Raw genomic sequence first — 15,389 nt, forward strand, 5'->3', positions numbered from 1 at the left:
TGCCTCTGGGACTGGAAACATGGAGCAGGAGTGGTATGAGGGTATAAACTCCATGTCAGCCAGTTCTTACCTATGGTAGATGGAATGGTCATTGATCAGCATTAAATTCCTCACGCACTGTTTTGCAAATGGACTTGGGTTGTGATAGGATGACTCTGCTAAGAGATGGTGTTTCAGGTCCCACTCAGCATTTCCTACTGAAGTCTAATGCTCTGCATTCCTCTTCGGTGGTAATTGTACGTGGAAAAGCTGTGCTTTTAATGCCCAGTTAAGCTTTGTACATTCTGAAAGCTACCAAGTAAGAAAACACTTTAGCAGCTGTAGGTGCTGAGGGACATCCAGTTTCCTGAGCATAGTAAAACAAACAGTCTCTTCAGTTCATAGATTGTGTTGGACTTGTTCTTTGGTGCAGGCTGAGGTGAATTTCACTTTGTCTTTGATTTCTCCCACAGATGAAGGACTGAACCATGAATGCAAACTCTGCAATCAGACGTTTGACTCTCCTGCCAAACTGCAGTGCCACCTGATAGAGCACAGCTTTGAAGGCATGGGGGGCACCTTCAAATGTCCAGTGTGCTTTACAGGTAGGAGGCGATCACTGCTTGTCCCAGTCATACCATTAGCTTGCATGTGCAGAACTCCACTTACAACTGTGTCATGTTCTGGCTTTAGGTCAGTTTTAGAAGGGAACATTACATTTGTGCTCATTAGTAGTATTGATTAGAAATAGTTTAGAAAACAGAACTTGGAAGATTAGGCATCCATCTGTAGGAACTACATTTCAAGCTCTTCTATCAGAAGTTTGCGTTTCTTATAATTACAGAAGTGACAGTCTGTTACCTTCCACGGTATCACGTTCATCGCTTTCATGTTCCAAACTTTGGCAAGGTTAAAACTGCCTCTAAATTTGTCCTTCAAAGCTATAAATGTTTCATCTAAAACAATGTAAATCACAGCAGAACTTGGCCCCATGGGCAAGGGCTGCTAGGCATAGCCTGTGCAGCAACATTCTCCTCCGACAGGGTAAGGAAGCCCACTTGCATGTGTTTGTTGGCTTGTGGAGAGAAGAAACACCCTTGTAATGTGCTTTAGAAAGCAAACCATGCTGTCTTGCCATAAGTCAAGTTCTGCTTTCCCCTGACACAAGTCCAAGTGTGGAATAATCCTCCCCAAGTCAGTGGTGTTATTCAGTAGTAAAACCCAAGTGAGAAAATAACTTGACCCAGTAGGGCTAAGCACTGCAGTGTTTGGGCCATAATGAGGAACAGAAAAATGCTGTTGTTGGAAATGAAAACACATTAAAAGGTTGCCTACAGAGTTGTTGTGAGTTTTTTTAAGGACTTCTTAATAGAACATTTCATAAAATGATAACCTAAAACACAAGTGTTGATATGTAGCTTACATGCCCAATTTTGCTTTACAAGATGAAATTCAAAGATAATCACAAACATGACAAAACACACTTTGGGTATTCTCGCATCAATGGCATGCTAATTCTGGAAACCATTCAAGGTTTCTGTTCTCCATTAATGAGAGTGAAGGATTTTCATTGATAGGCAAATAGACCCTTTAATACCCTCATTTTACTTCTCTTTGTTTGGCAGCTCCCCTCCCAATAAAACCTAAGTGTGCGCTACAGAAGAAAATTAAAATTAAATTTTTCATCTCTCAGATACAGTGGCTGGTGATGATTATTACCTCACTGTGTTCAGGTTTCATACATTTCTGTGGGATATAACATTTAAAAAATACATAGTTAGTCTCCACCACACAGCTTGTCATAGTAACATGTGAGTGTGAGTAGTAGTGCCATAAACAGTTTGCGTGTCAGACGTCTGTGTTCAGTAATTCTTTCAGTTATGTGTGGTTTTGAGTTTTATTACTGATGCTACTAATTTTTTCCTTGTCTTTGTGTGCACATTATAAGGTGTTCTTTTTTTTTAGTGTAATGCCATGGGTTTTCCATTTCCAAGTTTGGGGGACTTGTAAACGCAAATAAAAACTCTTTACATATGTAAGAAGCACCCACCGATGGTTCTCCATGTGAGCAAGATCCTTGATAAAACTAATCCTTTAATGTTTGAGCCAGTAGCCTTGTAAAATGTGTTAAAGAGTATGAAGAGAAGTCGATTCCAATCTGTGTGAAACACTTTTTCCTTTTTGCTGATGGGGTAAATAGACACTGAGCATTAATCATAAACAACGCTGTTTTATTAGCAATATGCCATTAAATTATTTCAGCATGTCTTGCTAGAATATTAACAAGAAGTAAAAATCACCAATATAAGTTTTATATGGAAAATGGAATCTGATCTTTTTTTTTTCAGGTTAATGAGAAATGTGATTAAAATGTATGACTCAGAAGAACAATATTCTAATGTTTTTGTTGCCTTGCAATTAGAATAATTTTAATGATTAGGAGTGGAGTCAAAGTCAAATGCCAGCATCTTTAATAAATCCTTTCCCTGCCTATACAGATTAATATTGTAGATGCAAACTTTTTTAGGTCACAGTGCACCAGGCATCCATCAGAAGTCAGTGCTGCCAACCCAAACACTGCCTCTGGCATATACAATTTAATTATTAATAGTATGTCTCCTAGGTAAACTGTTACACAGTCTTAGGGCCTTGTTTTGTAGTCATTAAAATTGAACATGTTTATATTATTGAAACCCTTGCATTCAGTGTGTAGGCAGAGTTGATCTTAAAGTATCCAAAGAGAATTTACCTGCAGTTCTGTTTCACATTTATAGACATTGCCCCAGTGTAGCTGTGGGATATAATTTTTAGCATTAACACATTTAAATACAGAGCTGTTTGTTAGCTTTAACTTAAGGCACACAGAGTAAACAGGACTTTGGTGTCTATGCTTTTCAAACCTGTTGGTTGCTAGGAAATAAGTTTTGTGCGTGTTCAATCATGCAGTAAGCATGAAGAAATAATTCTGAAGAGAAAATGGCATTTCTAAATTCTTTAAATTAGAAATCTTTGTCCTTTTAAGGTCTTTTTTTTTTCTTTGTTTATCTGTTTCAATTTACCAATTTTAGAAGAAGGATCACACTTTGCAGATAAATAGTGTTTGTTGGTACCCATTATTACAGTGCTATAATATGAAATCAGAATGCGCCAGCGTAATTTTACCTCTTGGAATTGCTGAGTGTTAGTTGGAAATTGTTTATAAAAAATTCTTCACTTGCAATATGAAATAATAAAAAGCTTGTTCTTTGTCTAATATTCCAGTGTTTGTCCAAGCAAACAAGTTGCAGCAGCATATTTTTTCAGCCCATGGACAAGAGGACAAGATCTATGACTGCACACAGTGTCCACAGAAGTTCTTCTTCCAAACAGAGCTGCAGGTACCACACTTGTTACCTGGGGGTTGTAATAGCCTTATGTATTGGATAGCTGAGTTCAAAGCTTTGCTTGCCATGACCTCCTCTGATACTTGCTCATCATCAGGATGGGAATGAGGGAAGGACAAGAGAAATTGCAGCTGATTCAGCCCATGCTGATTCAAAAAAATGCTGGCAGAAAGCCACCTGGTACAGAGCTGGATTTTGGGAGCCACCTTTGGATTCTAGCTCTGTAGGTTGCTGCAGCACAAGATGTTCTTGGGGAGAGAAATGGGCATCCTAACATTTACTCAGGCAATGAAATGGAAAATAAGTGTATTCTTTTGTCTCTTAAATGTGAAGAGCTAAGCACTGCAGTAGGAGTGTAGGAATGGGGGAAGGGCAGGAAAGGGAGAAGTAGACAAAATTTATCTTGGCGGGAGAAAAAAATAATGGGTCAAATGGATTGTACACTGTTATCTTGTGTAATGTTGTCAGACTTGTAATGATACTGTTTACTAATGGTAATCAAAAGGACAGAGAGGTAGAAATAAATGGTGAACAAGATCTGAAAACAATTTTGGATGAAGGGTTTACTATACATTAACATCCCACACTGTTTGTCTTGCAATGGGAAGTGGTGGTGTTACACTCGGAGACAGCAACAGATGATTGTTTCTAAATTGTTTTAGTTTATGTTGAAGTATTAAGATAGGTGGACAGAGGAAAAATTTTCAAGGTCTCTGATGGTCCATAGGGATGGAACAAGGAGAAGTATTTGTACAGTAAGGCCTTTCCTACACCATCCACCATGTGATTTTGGTTTGTAATGAAGAGGTTTTTCAGCACTTAGGGTCCTTCAGTAGGTTCTTTTTATAACATGGCCCCCCGTTTATAAGTCCTTTGACTGAGGTGTCCACAATTAATTTTGCTCTTTTCATCCAAGCCTAGCTCATTAAAACTTCAACATAACTGAGGCACCTGGCTTTCCAGTGAAGGGCACAAAAGGATGTCGCTACAAAGAGACAAATTATGCTGTACCTTGGCTAGGTGACAGTCTGTTGGTTGTTCCATGCTGCAAAAAGCTCTTAATAGACCACATCTCTCCATACCCTTAGAGACAGCCTCTCTCTGGCTTATATCTACACTTGCAAAAAGGAAAAGGTATTCATTTTCTTATTAATTTATTTCATTATGTTTATTATTTTAATTAACTTGGGCAGCCCCACCCCAGTTTAGAATGTATTATGTTTAAAAAAAGGCAGTACCATCATGCCATTTGCATTTATGTGTTGGGATCACTGGATTGCTGCTCTTACCTCCAGTTATCTACCCAGGCCAATGAAAGGGAAGCAGAGCACTTAAGCAGAGCAGTAGGTACTGACCTTTGGAGTCTGCTTTTGCATAGGAGGCACCGCTTTGTTCAGGCTATCTACCAGCTGAAGCAGAGGAATCTTTGGCAACCAGCCTCCAAGTTGTGTTTCTCTATCCTTTCACATTACTGCAGTTTGTGTTGGGGCTAGCAGTGTAACAGTGTATTTATTCCCTCTATCAGAAGCGGTTCCTTGCTTTTAATTTAAACTTTCATCTGCAGTGCATCTGCCATGCACGGGAGATGCTCATCATCTCAGATTAGAAGCTGCAGACAGCACTCCATGGCTGTAGGGCAGAGTGAGAACATGAACGAGGTAGAGCAGAACAGAACACAACGGCATAGAAGCCCTACCCACACATACAGTACAGCTGATAATTAACGGAAATTAATTCAGGCATACAGAAAATAAATGCATTATAATGATGCTTAACTTTTAATTAATAAGGAAGTAAAGAAACTTATTCCTAATTTAACTTTATATTGAATTTTCATTAAATTATGGTAAAGTAGTATGTACCTATTAAAATTTCCCTTTCTTGTCCTCATGCTATTTTCAGTGCCTGTTTCTTCTGCCTGAGTCTCTGGACTTAGGCTTAGATGTCTGAACGGGTGTTTGCGCTTCCCTTGACCCTGATGAGAAGTAGCTGTTCCTTTTCCTATTTCTGGTCCTAGTGTTACCTCCGTGTCAGCGCACCGTATTGGGGTGTTTGCGGGGAGCAATGGGACACTCTTACAAGGTGTTACCCAGAGTCAATGGATTCATTTTAGATTTATTTTTTTTAGATGTTGCTGGGTTAGGGAGGTACCAATGTCTGATAGAATTGCTGAATAATTGTACAGGTTTTATTAGTGTTTTATCAGTGATGATAGTTCTGAATATGATACTAGCCAAGATTACATGGCCTCTCAGGACCATTTTGCCCAGTACAAAAATTATATCTCTTTTTGGTGAATTAGAGCATTTACTTAACATTTTTTGACTAATAATTAGTTGCCCCTGGGGCAGTTAAGTGTCCACACTTTACAGACATGAAAACTAGGGCAAGAAGTAATTGGATCAGCAGTTGCTTCCCATCCTGTCCAAAAGGGACCTGGCCTCAGTGATTCACGCCCTTGCTGCTTCCTGTCTGGACTCCATCAGCACAGCATACCTGGGCATGAAGCCATCAGCCTGTAGGACGTTCCAGCGAAAACAGAGAGCTGCAGCGCTGTTTCTTAGTAGCAAAGGAGATCAGGATCATATTCAACCTGCTCTCTTGCTGTCTACACTGCCTTCCTATGTGTTTGTCCAGTTGTGCTGCAAGACTCAGACCTTAATATTCTTGGTGGATTGGGTCCAGTACATCTCAGAGATCACCTGAGAAGTTTTTCCTATCCGGTAGCAATGTGGTAGTTGACAGTCCTGTGAGTGTTTTACCAAAGAAATGAACCTTGTTTGCATGCAGCTAGAACTTTCTCACAGGCTGGCCTGGGAGCATGGAACAGACTTTCACAGCGGTTAAGTATTACCCTGAGTGTCCTTAACTTGTGCTTTTAAGAGTAGGGCACATCTAGAGGTGCCAAAGGCTTCCTTCTGTCATGTAAACATGCACCTGCATGTAGATTTCTAAACCTTCCCCAAAACCCCAACCCACAACAACAGAGCTCTTCCAAAGCGAAACACACAGTTCCCTCCCCAGGGAAAGGATGAAAGGAGGAATGAAGCACTCATAGCAGATGTTGCTCATGTCGCCTAAGACAGCAGGAGAACATTCTCCACTCCCAGTGCAAGCAGCTGAAGCAGAGCAGGGCAGAGGCAGCATAGAAGAGACTCCAAACGTTTTGCGTAGCGTTATACGTGTCCCTCTCTGGATGTCCAGTTTGTAACATTTTAATGTTCTAAAGTTAGCTCTGTTGAAACTAATCTTCCAATTCCTTCCTCATTTCTAAACTTTCCAAAGATCTCTGCATTGTAAAACACTCCCAAAGATCTCAGGATCTTAAAATGGCCTTTAAAACAGCCTTGACCTGAGCAGAACTAAGCAAGTTGTAGGCCATTTCAAGAACTAAAAGACTTGGCTGAAACCTTTAGTGGAGACAGTAGCAGAGCTGGGTTTCAAACACTATATATTCTCTCATTTGAGGGTCAGCTAGAGAAAACTGCTAATTCACCTGGGCTGGGGTTGTCTCCCTGTGGCAGAGCCCTTCTAAGGGCTGGGAAAGAAATTGGTGTGGGAATAGGATCAGCCATAGAAGTAGCACCGCTACGTCCATAGGATTGTTTTGCCAAGGCCCCTCAGTAGTTGAGTTTGTGTGTGGTGTAGGTCCCCACAGTGAGCCTTCCATGACAGCAGGGGAGACCATGAATAATTTATGCTCTGTACCTAAAAACAGGGACAAAACTTTCAAACCTGCAGGTGAAGTTAGTTTTTCGAAGATGCTTTCTTCACAAAGAAATGGCCTCAAAACATTTTTTAAGGGCTATTGGAGATTAGCTCTGGCATTTCTAGGTCCCCAAACTCTTAGGGTGAGGAGTGGAACATAGATGCTGGCTTTCTAGGCCCCAAAGGCCAGGAGCCAGCAGGGAATAACTTTGTCAGCTCTTCTTAAAAAGAAGCCTACCTGAAATCCGATTAACAATCAAAGCTTTAGGCCAACATTTTCAAACTCAATGGCCTATTTCTGAGAGGGTGCTGAGCACTTCCAGCCGCAGCTAAGGCTAGTGTGAGATGCTGGTGCTGAGTACATCAGGAAATCAGGACATAAATGCCTGAAGTTAGGAGCCTTGATAAAAGGCTGAGCAGCCATAGGCTCCTTTAAGTTTTCAGCAAAACATTTTGGATGCCTAAATACAGGCACCGCATTCAGTCATGTTGGCCTTAGTCCTTTGCAGGCAATCAGGTTGCTTTTGCTAGAGCAAACGCCTAGGAGTCAGAAGAACTGGATTCAGTTTCCAGGTCTGGTACTAACTCACTCCACTTAACCATACATCAACCCATCTCATGAGTGAGGATGATGATAACAATATGTGTACCAGAGATACCAGGGTTGTAATTAACGCTTATATTTTGAGGGAAGTAGGTAGAGCTGCATGCATTCTGAGTGCTTTTTCTTCTGAAGCCTTACTGTGCTTTCTGTTTCAGATAGGTATAGGGATATTAGTGTGCACCAGTATGTGCATTGAGTATTTTTCCCTGTCTTCCAAGATGTAAAAAATTCAGGCTTGTGTTCCAGAGACTTGAGACTTCTTTCCCTAGAAGGGAGAATTATTTTCTTTGCAAATTTTCTCAAAAAGGCAATCAAGAGACGCATAGTGGAGGCACTCATGCATTAGCTCTTTAAGGACATACCTTCAAAGTGTTTCCCAAGTCTTTTGCTTCAATGTCAAACAAAGTTTAAATACCAAAAAAAAATACTTTGAATTCCCTTCCAGTGCCTCTTCCCTCCTGTGGATTAAGGGGTATTACGGCCATATTAGGTTTTCATGCGGTAATTCTTTACTAAATAAGAAATTTCCAGGTTTGGAGCTTGTGAGTTCACCCTCCTTTGATTGGCCTATTCAAATGTAATCAATCCCTGTGTGTACCCCGTGAGTTCATGAATATTTATAGCAGGTTGCAAAGTCCACCAAGCCCAAAGTGCCAGAGTTTTTCAGGGACCATTTTGATTTTACTAAATAGTTCTTGACAAAGATGTGGTGAGTATTAATGGTTCTTACTTGTCTCCCCATACCCCATATACTTGTCACTCTACATGCAACAGTCAGCCTGTGAAACGTTCCACACATTTTCCTGTAAATAAGCAGGAAACGGTGTGTTCACAGTATCTCTTATACATTCCCTGAGAGTCTGTTTCTTAGATTTCTGAAGCAATGGAATCACTATTATGGGTTTGCTTTTTCAGATGCTTGAGTGATTATTAGTGATGAAATTACAGAATTAATTGAGAAAGAGAGTGTAGCAGCTAAGTGATGATTATTGCCTTTAAATAAACCAATTTAATATTGAAAAGAAATTCAGACTTAAGGAACAGTAAAATGGCAAAGGATTGGAAGCTAAATATACTGTCCAAAGTAAGGACTGAGCTACACCCACAAAGTACCCATACAAAAATAAGCAAAAAATGTACATTCCTTCTCTTTCAAGGGGGATAGAGTCATACCTAAATGTACATATGCTTGAATATGTGTCCCTATTTTGCCTACTCCTTCCTGTTTATGGTCTTGTATGCCTGGACTCTTTTTGTAAAGTAGAGATACCTATTTTCAAAAAAATCAGTAGCAACAAAAAAGGTTAACCCATACTTTGGATTTCTTCTTATTATTGCCCTTATTGTCAACATTAAATAAATTCTGCAGAATCAGGTAGTAAAATACAGTTCATAATCCTTGTGACTGCAAAGACTGTGTCATGCAAATATACAGTTTGTTGTCTATAGCAGCTTGAAACCACGGCAATCAGAAGATAAGCTCCACTGTTTCTTTGTCTTTTTAAGTGTTGACTCTGAAGCATATCACTCGTGTTACATGTCAACATTAACATCATGATTTATGATTGTTTTAAGCAACTGGAACAGCAAAGTGTGAGAGATTTCAGCCTAAAGAAGCAAATCAGAAGTTGCTGCAGAAATAAAAATGCACAGAAAGGAGAAGAAGGAGCAGAAAGGCAGAGAAGTAGAAAGGAGATTATGGGACAAAGAAAGAAACAAGATAGAAGTAAGAGTGCTTGGGAAGGCAAACATTTTTCTGCTGAGTGATGCTGATAATAATGATAAGGCACTTGTAAAAATAAATCATGATGATAATAAGGGGAAGTTCAGTTATTACATAAAGGCCAATTTCTACCCTCAGTCCTTGTAGAAACCTCTGTGAACATCAGGGAGTCCTGTTGTATGTTGAGGGCAGAGAAAACAGTAAATATATTCCCTGACCCACAAATAATCATTAGAAATGGAATTCTGCCCTTTGCAGAAAATGAGGTTTTATCATCTGTGCCCTGAACGTTTCAGCCTACACCTTGCCATTAGTCAGATCAGTTGGCTCATACACCAGGAGCAAGCAGATGAAATAAGCGCTCTGTTTGCATTTGAATAATTTCCCTGGTAGATCAGTTCAGTTCTCTTAATTGTCCATCCATTAATTTCTTGCTAATGTAGTCGATATTGATGACTGATTTTCTGTGCGAAACAGGAAGCACCGCTTCTTCATTCTAGGACACAGTCCTTCCTACAACTGCCCTGCTGTTAGCTACCAGTAGCTGCCGTTACATTATCTTTCATCTGGCCCAGAGCTGACAACAGATGGTCATCTCCGAGACTGCCATCAGTGTGACTTTATGAAGCATCCAGCTATGGTGTACTGAGGAGCTTTGTGGCCAGTTCTGCAAATCTGCCTCCGTTCCCCCCACCCCACTGCTGGCCCCCCTCACTCCATCCCCACCAACGAGCTCCTCGTTCCTGGCTCCACTCTCCACTGGTCCTGCGGTTTCCCAACGGGTGATGGCACAACGTTACCACTGAAAGTTTGCTGCTCACAGCCTGCCCCCTCTTCCCTCCGCAGCACTGGCAGAAGGTGGTGTGGCCCCCGTATGCCCCAGCATCCTCACCCCTCCATGGTTTCGGTGTACCAAAGCATAAGTAGAAGGGCTCGGTAGCAGCAAACCTGCCACCTCTTAAGGTCTGTAGTCTGAACCCAGCCTTCTTCCATCAGAGAGCTTAGCTCAGTAGCCCTGCATCTCCTCAAGCTCCAGGGATTTGGAGAGAAGGGGGATGTTTGCACTTTGTTTTCTTCTTTTAATGTTCCACAAGACATGCTGCCAAACCAAGATTGAGTGTATTAAGTGTGAAGGAAGCTAAAATATCGATTAGGGACCCAAAGCAGAGAAAAGTATAAAATTCACGAGCATCCTTATTCCATTGACACGTTAGATCATTTGGAAAAGCTGTTTCAACTGGGTGGCTGCTGTGCATTTTGGAGAAAGATATATTGTTTGCTCTTGACAGAGTTTTCTAAAGCAAGGTACCTCCAGAGCTGAACCCGTATTTTAAGAGAAATTCACACTTGTATCCTTTATTGTGATATTTGCAGCAAGTCTACAGCTAGTAACAGGCTCTGCCCTCCAGCTATAAAGGAGTAAGGCTCCATTGTTGGAGAGAGAGCAGCCTTCTGTGTGAAAAGCTGAGATGTGGTAGGCAAGATGAATAGTGCTTAAAAGCAGCGCTTGCGGTGCTGTCATTTAGAACAGGAACACTGAGAATTTAAACGAAAGTGAAAGGCATGGTAAATGAATCCTTTAAAACTGGTCAAATTTTCAGCTGGCTAAAATAACAAGTTTTCTCCATTGATAAGTTCATTGAGTAGGAGGAAAGTTGGGAGGGGATGAATTCCCCCAGGGAGGAGGTGCAGATAGTTTGTGAAAACAAGGTGTGGTCAGTGATTCATAAAGAGGCACATCCAGGAAACTCCAGTAAACAGCAATCTTGGCTCAGAAGCGGTGGCTTTCCTTCTGTATCTTTTTTTTTTCTTTCTTTCTTTTAATTTTTTTTAAAGAGCATCATTACATTGCTCTATTCCAAACATCAGTCAGAAAGACTCAGATGCAGGTGGCTACACAACTGGAGCTGTTCATTACAAAACCCCAACCAGGAGGAACAGCTTTTAGGTTCAGCTTTTCTACCTGTTGTTTGAGTCAATTTCACCATGCTTTGATCAAACTGAGGCTGAAGTATACTTTTGGATGGAGAAAGAGTGGATTTTTGCAGGCTCTCTTGATTTTTTTTTAAGTTGAACTTCTATTGTGGTCAAAGCTGGAATTGAGTGTCCTCCACCCTGATAACAAGAGAAGAGAAAAAGAGATGATTCAGTTCTTGTTCAGTTCAGTTCTCAATACTGCTGAGTTACACACATTTCCACGTGAAACTTGAGTTGTTTATCTGGATTGTTACAGTCTTATTTTGCAACAGAATTGCTAGACGCAGGCACTGATCATGGGTGTGTAAATCTGCTTGGGGATACTGTGTCAGTGAATACTCTGCTTCCTCCCCATGCATGGAGTGCGTAGATGTGTGCTATGCGATATAAAGAACCTGTGATATTGTTAAATATTAGTGGTGCATTTTGCTTTGCTTTGCGTTTGGAAAGGTGAAAGGTGATTGTGCAGGAAAATGGAACAGTATATTTGCTTGGAGACAGGCACTAAGAACTCGCTCCCATGCTCAGTTATAATTCATGACTGTACTGGTGGGAAGCCCTTATCCCCCTGTGGAGTTAATGCATCTCTACTGTAGCCTGCTGAGAGCACCCTGTGTCCCCTCCCACCATCTGTGCATTCACTTGCGTGCTTTCTCTCTCTCTCTTTACTGCGAGATCTCTTGGTGTTAAAACTGTCAGACTACCAGCACCTGGTAAAGGTGGCTTTATGATGTGTATTAATGTTGAATTGTCATTTAAAGGGTGAGGAGGTAGGAAAGGGATATGTTACTATTTGTTTTAAGCTCTTGTTAGAAAATTCTCATGAGCAAATAGACAGAAAGGTAGATTTGTTACTTGAAACAGCAAGCAGCTTTGAGCAGTGTACAGAAATGGCCACAATGTAGGGTAAGAGCTATTGATGGCAAATGCATCTTTGTTCCCAACCTGGGCATATTTTGCCGTTTCTTGGTACAACAGATTTCTGTTTTTCCATGTCAAGATCTGAACCAACGACATTGTAAATTGAATAATATTTATTTACTCATCAGCTGGCTTGGTTGACAACCATTTTATTTTCTACAAGTTGATCTCTTCTTTTAGCTGAAAAGCACTCTTGCAGTCAGCAAGTTAATTGCTTCTATGCTACCTAACACTTGAATTTCATGTGACCAAGTACTATAAGCTAGCACAATCTTACTTAAACAGGTAGTGTACAAAGATTTTTTATTATTATTACTATTATTATTGCTGTAAGGCACTGTCAGAAGACCGGTGAGACTGTCTAGCTTCAAATGAACTGAACTCAGCTCACAGAGGTTTGAGATGATACTTTATCAACCTGGCATCTTACTGCAATATTAGACTCAGAATATGGTTAAAAGACCATGTACTTGACTGTCAGAGTGATATTAATTTGCAGCATTTCACTGAATGTAATCTCATGTAGTCTGTTGTTTGTATTCCTTTAAAACTTATAAATCAAATCCAGACCTGGAATACCAGTGTATGAACTTAACAGATGTGCTGCCATGAGGGACCTGCTAGGTTATGAACTGCAGAAATAATCTTTTTCTATTTCAGATTCCGAGCTTATTCCAGGGAGATTTAGGAATCACAGAAGTAAGGTGGAAGGTCACGCATTAGGACGGTAGCACCCACCCAGCGCTTAACGTTGGGTGTAATTGTCAGGAAATCCACCTCTAATCATTTTGTTATTCAGTCATAGCATCCTGCTGAACGAGCAAAAGTAGGGCAGGAATGACTCCAGTAGCTCTGTGTCCAGGTTTTCTTAGGTGAAAGATCACTTTGAGATGACACAGCTGAGTAGTCAGGCTGAAATCCTAGTTGGTATTTTATTAATTTTGCACCAAGATAAATCCTGAAATTCTGACAAACTCCATGACAGGTGAAATTCCTTCTTGCAGAATCTGCTCAGCAAGAGGCTGCTCATTTCGTTCTGTTCGGAGGCAGGCAACAGGAGGGCAGCTTTATAATCAGCCCTCAAAGGAGCCCCGGCTGCCCCAGAGCCTTGGACTGATTGAATAACTCCTGGGCCTCTTCCCCTAGGCCTCCATCAGCAGGGGTCCTGTGGAAAGCAATCTCCCGCAGACTGGCACTGAAGTGAGCTTTAAACTACTATTTTCTGCTCTCCAGAGGAGCCTGGAGTACTAAAAGATAGATGGACTGCAGATATTTTATGAGAAACTGTCAGAAGAAGAGCAGAGTAAATGTTTTTTTTCCTCCTTCTTTGAGTCACATGCTGCATCGCTGTTGAATTTTTTCCCAGAATCTTTTACAGCAAAAGTTTGGATTTAATTGGTTGCTAATCTTAATTTTCCCCCGTCCGTCTTCTTTCTCTTTCTTTTTTTTTCCCTTTCCTCTTCCTCTTTTCCCTTTTTTTCCCCCCCTTAAATATTCACTCGGAGGCCCTTTGCTTAACCACAGTTGCAGAAAATCAGTACCATTTGCACTGAAATATTTATAATGACAGAATGAAAAATTGGATTCATTTTCTGGCCTGTAGCCGAACAGTCTGCAACTTTGCGCAGCATTGTTTAGCATCTCTCATTCCTCCCTTTCATTGGGGTCATTTTCAGACACACACGCACACGCTGCCCATGCTTCAGAGGAATGCTTAGCAAAACACAGAGACCATTTTTAATCTCAGCCCTGAGAAAACAACTTGTCTCTAACCTTGCCGCCATTTGTGGGGGGAAGCAGAAGGGAGGGGAGGTCCCCAAGAAGCGTGTAAAATCCCTCTTACAGGAGAGATTATAGAGGATGACATGCGGTAATCTGTCCTCTACAGCAGAGCAGCGTACGGCTGGAATTCAGCAAGTTGCTTTTTGGTGTGTTGCAGGGGAGGCCGGGTGGACTTAGCACTGGGCTGGATAGCAAGGTCTCTCCTGTAATCCCTGTTCTGCCACCAGTCCCCTCGGTGGCCTTCGAAACTCATTTGCCCACGAAGGAGGAGGTTGTCAAAAGCTCCCTTTTGTGCGTGAACACAGACTGTGTCTGTAAAAATGCCCTGTGCTTCTTTGCACCTCCAGAAAACAGGATGCAGGAACTGTACATATTTACTTCCCTCGCAGCAATGGTGTGAAGGTGAAGTGGTTGATGTTTGCAAAGTGCTTTGAAAATGAAAGAGCAGATCCTCGGGCTCCAATTTGCATCCCCTGCCAGTATAAAAGGTACCTTAGTCAGACAGCCAAGGATTCCCTTAGTACACTACAATTCCTGTTTATTTTGCTAGCTGGTTCTGTATCACTCCCTTTTGGCCCTCACAGGCGTGTCTCAGACTCCGATGAATTGCAGGGATTTTTAATTGATATAACAATCCCATGGGGGCTATTACAAGATGGTATAAGTTCAGGCAGGCTTATGAATGTGCACTGAGGACTATGGTGGCCCAAGGTTTGAATGTTTAGGCTGCATGGATTTACAAAAGTATACAGTGGCTGTGTAGGAATTAGTCTGAAAATGTACACAGTTTAGCAGAGAATGATAAGTCTCTGCAGATGTCAGACTCTTGTGCAGAAATTAACAGAGAAATATATCTATGAAAAGTGGGGATTTCAAAGCCGCTTAGAAATGATTCTCTGGTGAGTTCCGTAGACTGTCTTGACAGCTGTGTTAGTTTCTGGAAAAGCCCTGTGGCCAATATGTTAATCCCCAATGCCTAAAAAGGCACCTTGAGACAATACTGGGTCCCCTAAGGACGTGGGTTGGGTGCAGGGGTCAGATTCTGTAAGGTGCGGAGAATCACCTGAAAATGTAGTGCCAAAAATCGCCTACCATGGCTCAAAACCGTCATCTGGCTGACTTCGCCCATATTGAATTCACAACGTAGCTCTGTTGCTGATGGCAGTATCTGTACAGCACTAAATTCCAAGCTCTATTCCACATCACTCATCTGAGCACATAGTTTTTATTCGGTTTCTTCTGTTAGAGCTCCAAAATGTGGGCCCCCTCTCAGCGGCCTTAGGAGCGCAGCCTGAGCAGGTGTGCCTGTAAG

The 15,389-nt window shown here is 41.3% G+C and overlaps 1 long non-coding RNA gene across 1 annotated transcript in view; it reads left to right on the plus strand.

Moving 5' to 3' along the window:
• Window positions 1–446: 446 nt before the first annotated feature.
• LOC104538547 overlaps window positions 447–15,389 on the plus strand; it is a 29,002-nt gene continuing 14,059 nt past the window's right edge. Inside the window, exons 1-2 of the long non-coding RNA XR_728115.1 lie at window positions 447–584; window positions 3,241–3,356. This is a non-coding gene — a long non-coding RNA (uncharacterized LOC104538547). The remainder of the gene's footprint in view (window positions 585–3,240; window positions 3,357–15,389) is intronic.

This window comes from Mesitornis unicolor, unplaced genomic scaffold (genome assembly GCF_000695765.1).
Source record: "Mesitornis unicolor isolate BGI_N332 unplaced genomic scaffold, ASM69576v1 scaffold7013, whole genome shotgun sequence".
Classification (NCBI taxonomy): domain Eukaryota; kingdom Metazoa; phylum Chordata; class Aves; order Mesitornithiformes; family Mesitornithidae; genus Mesitornis; species Mesitornis unicolor.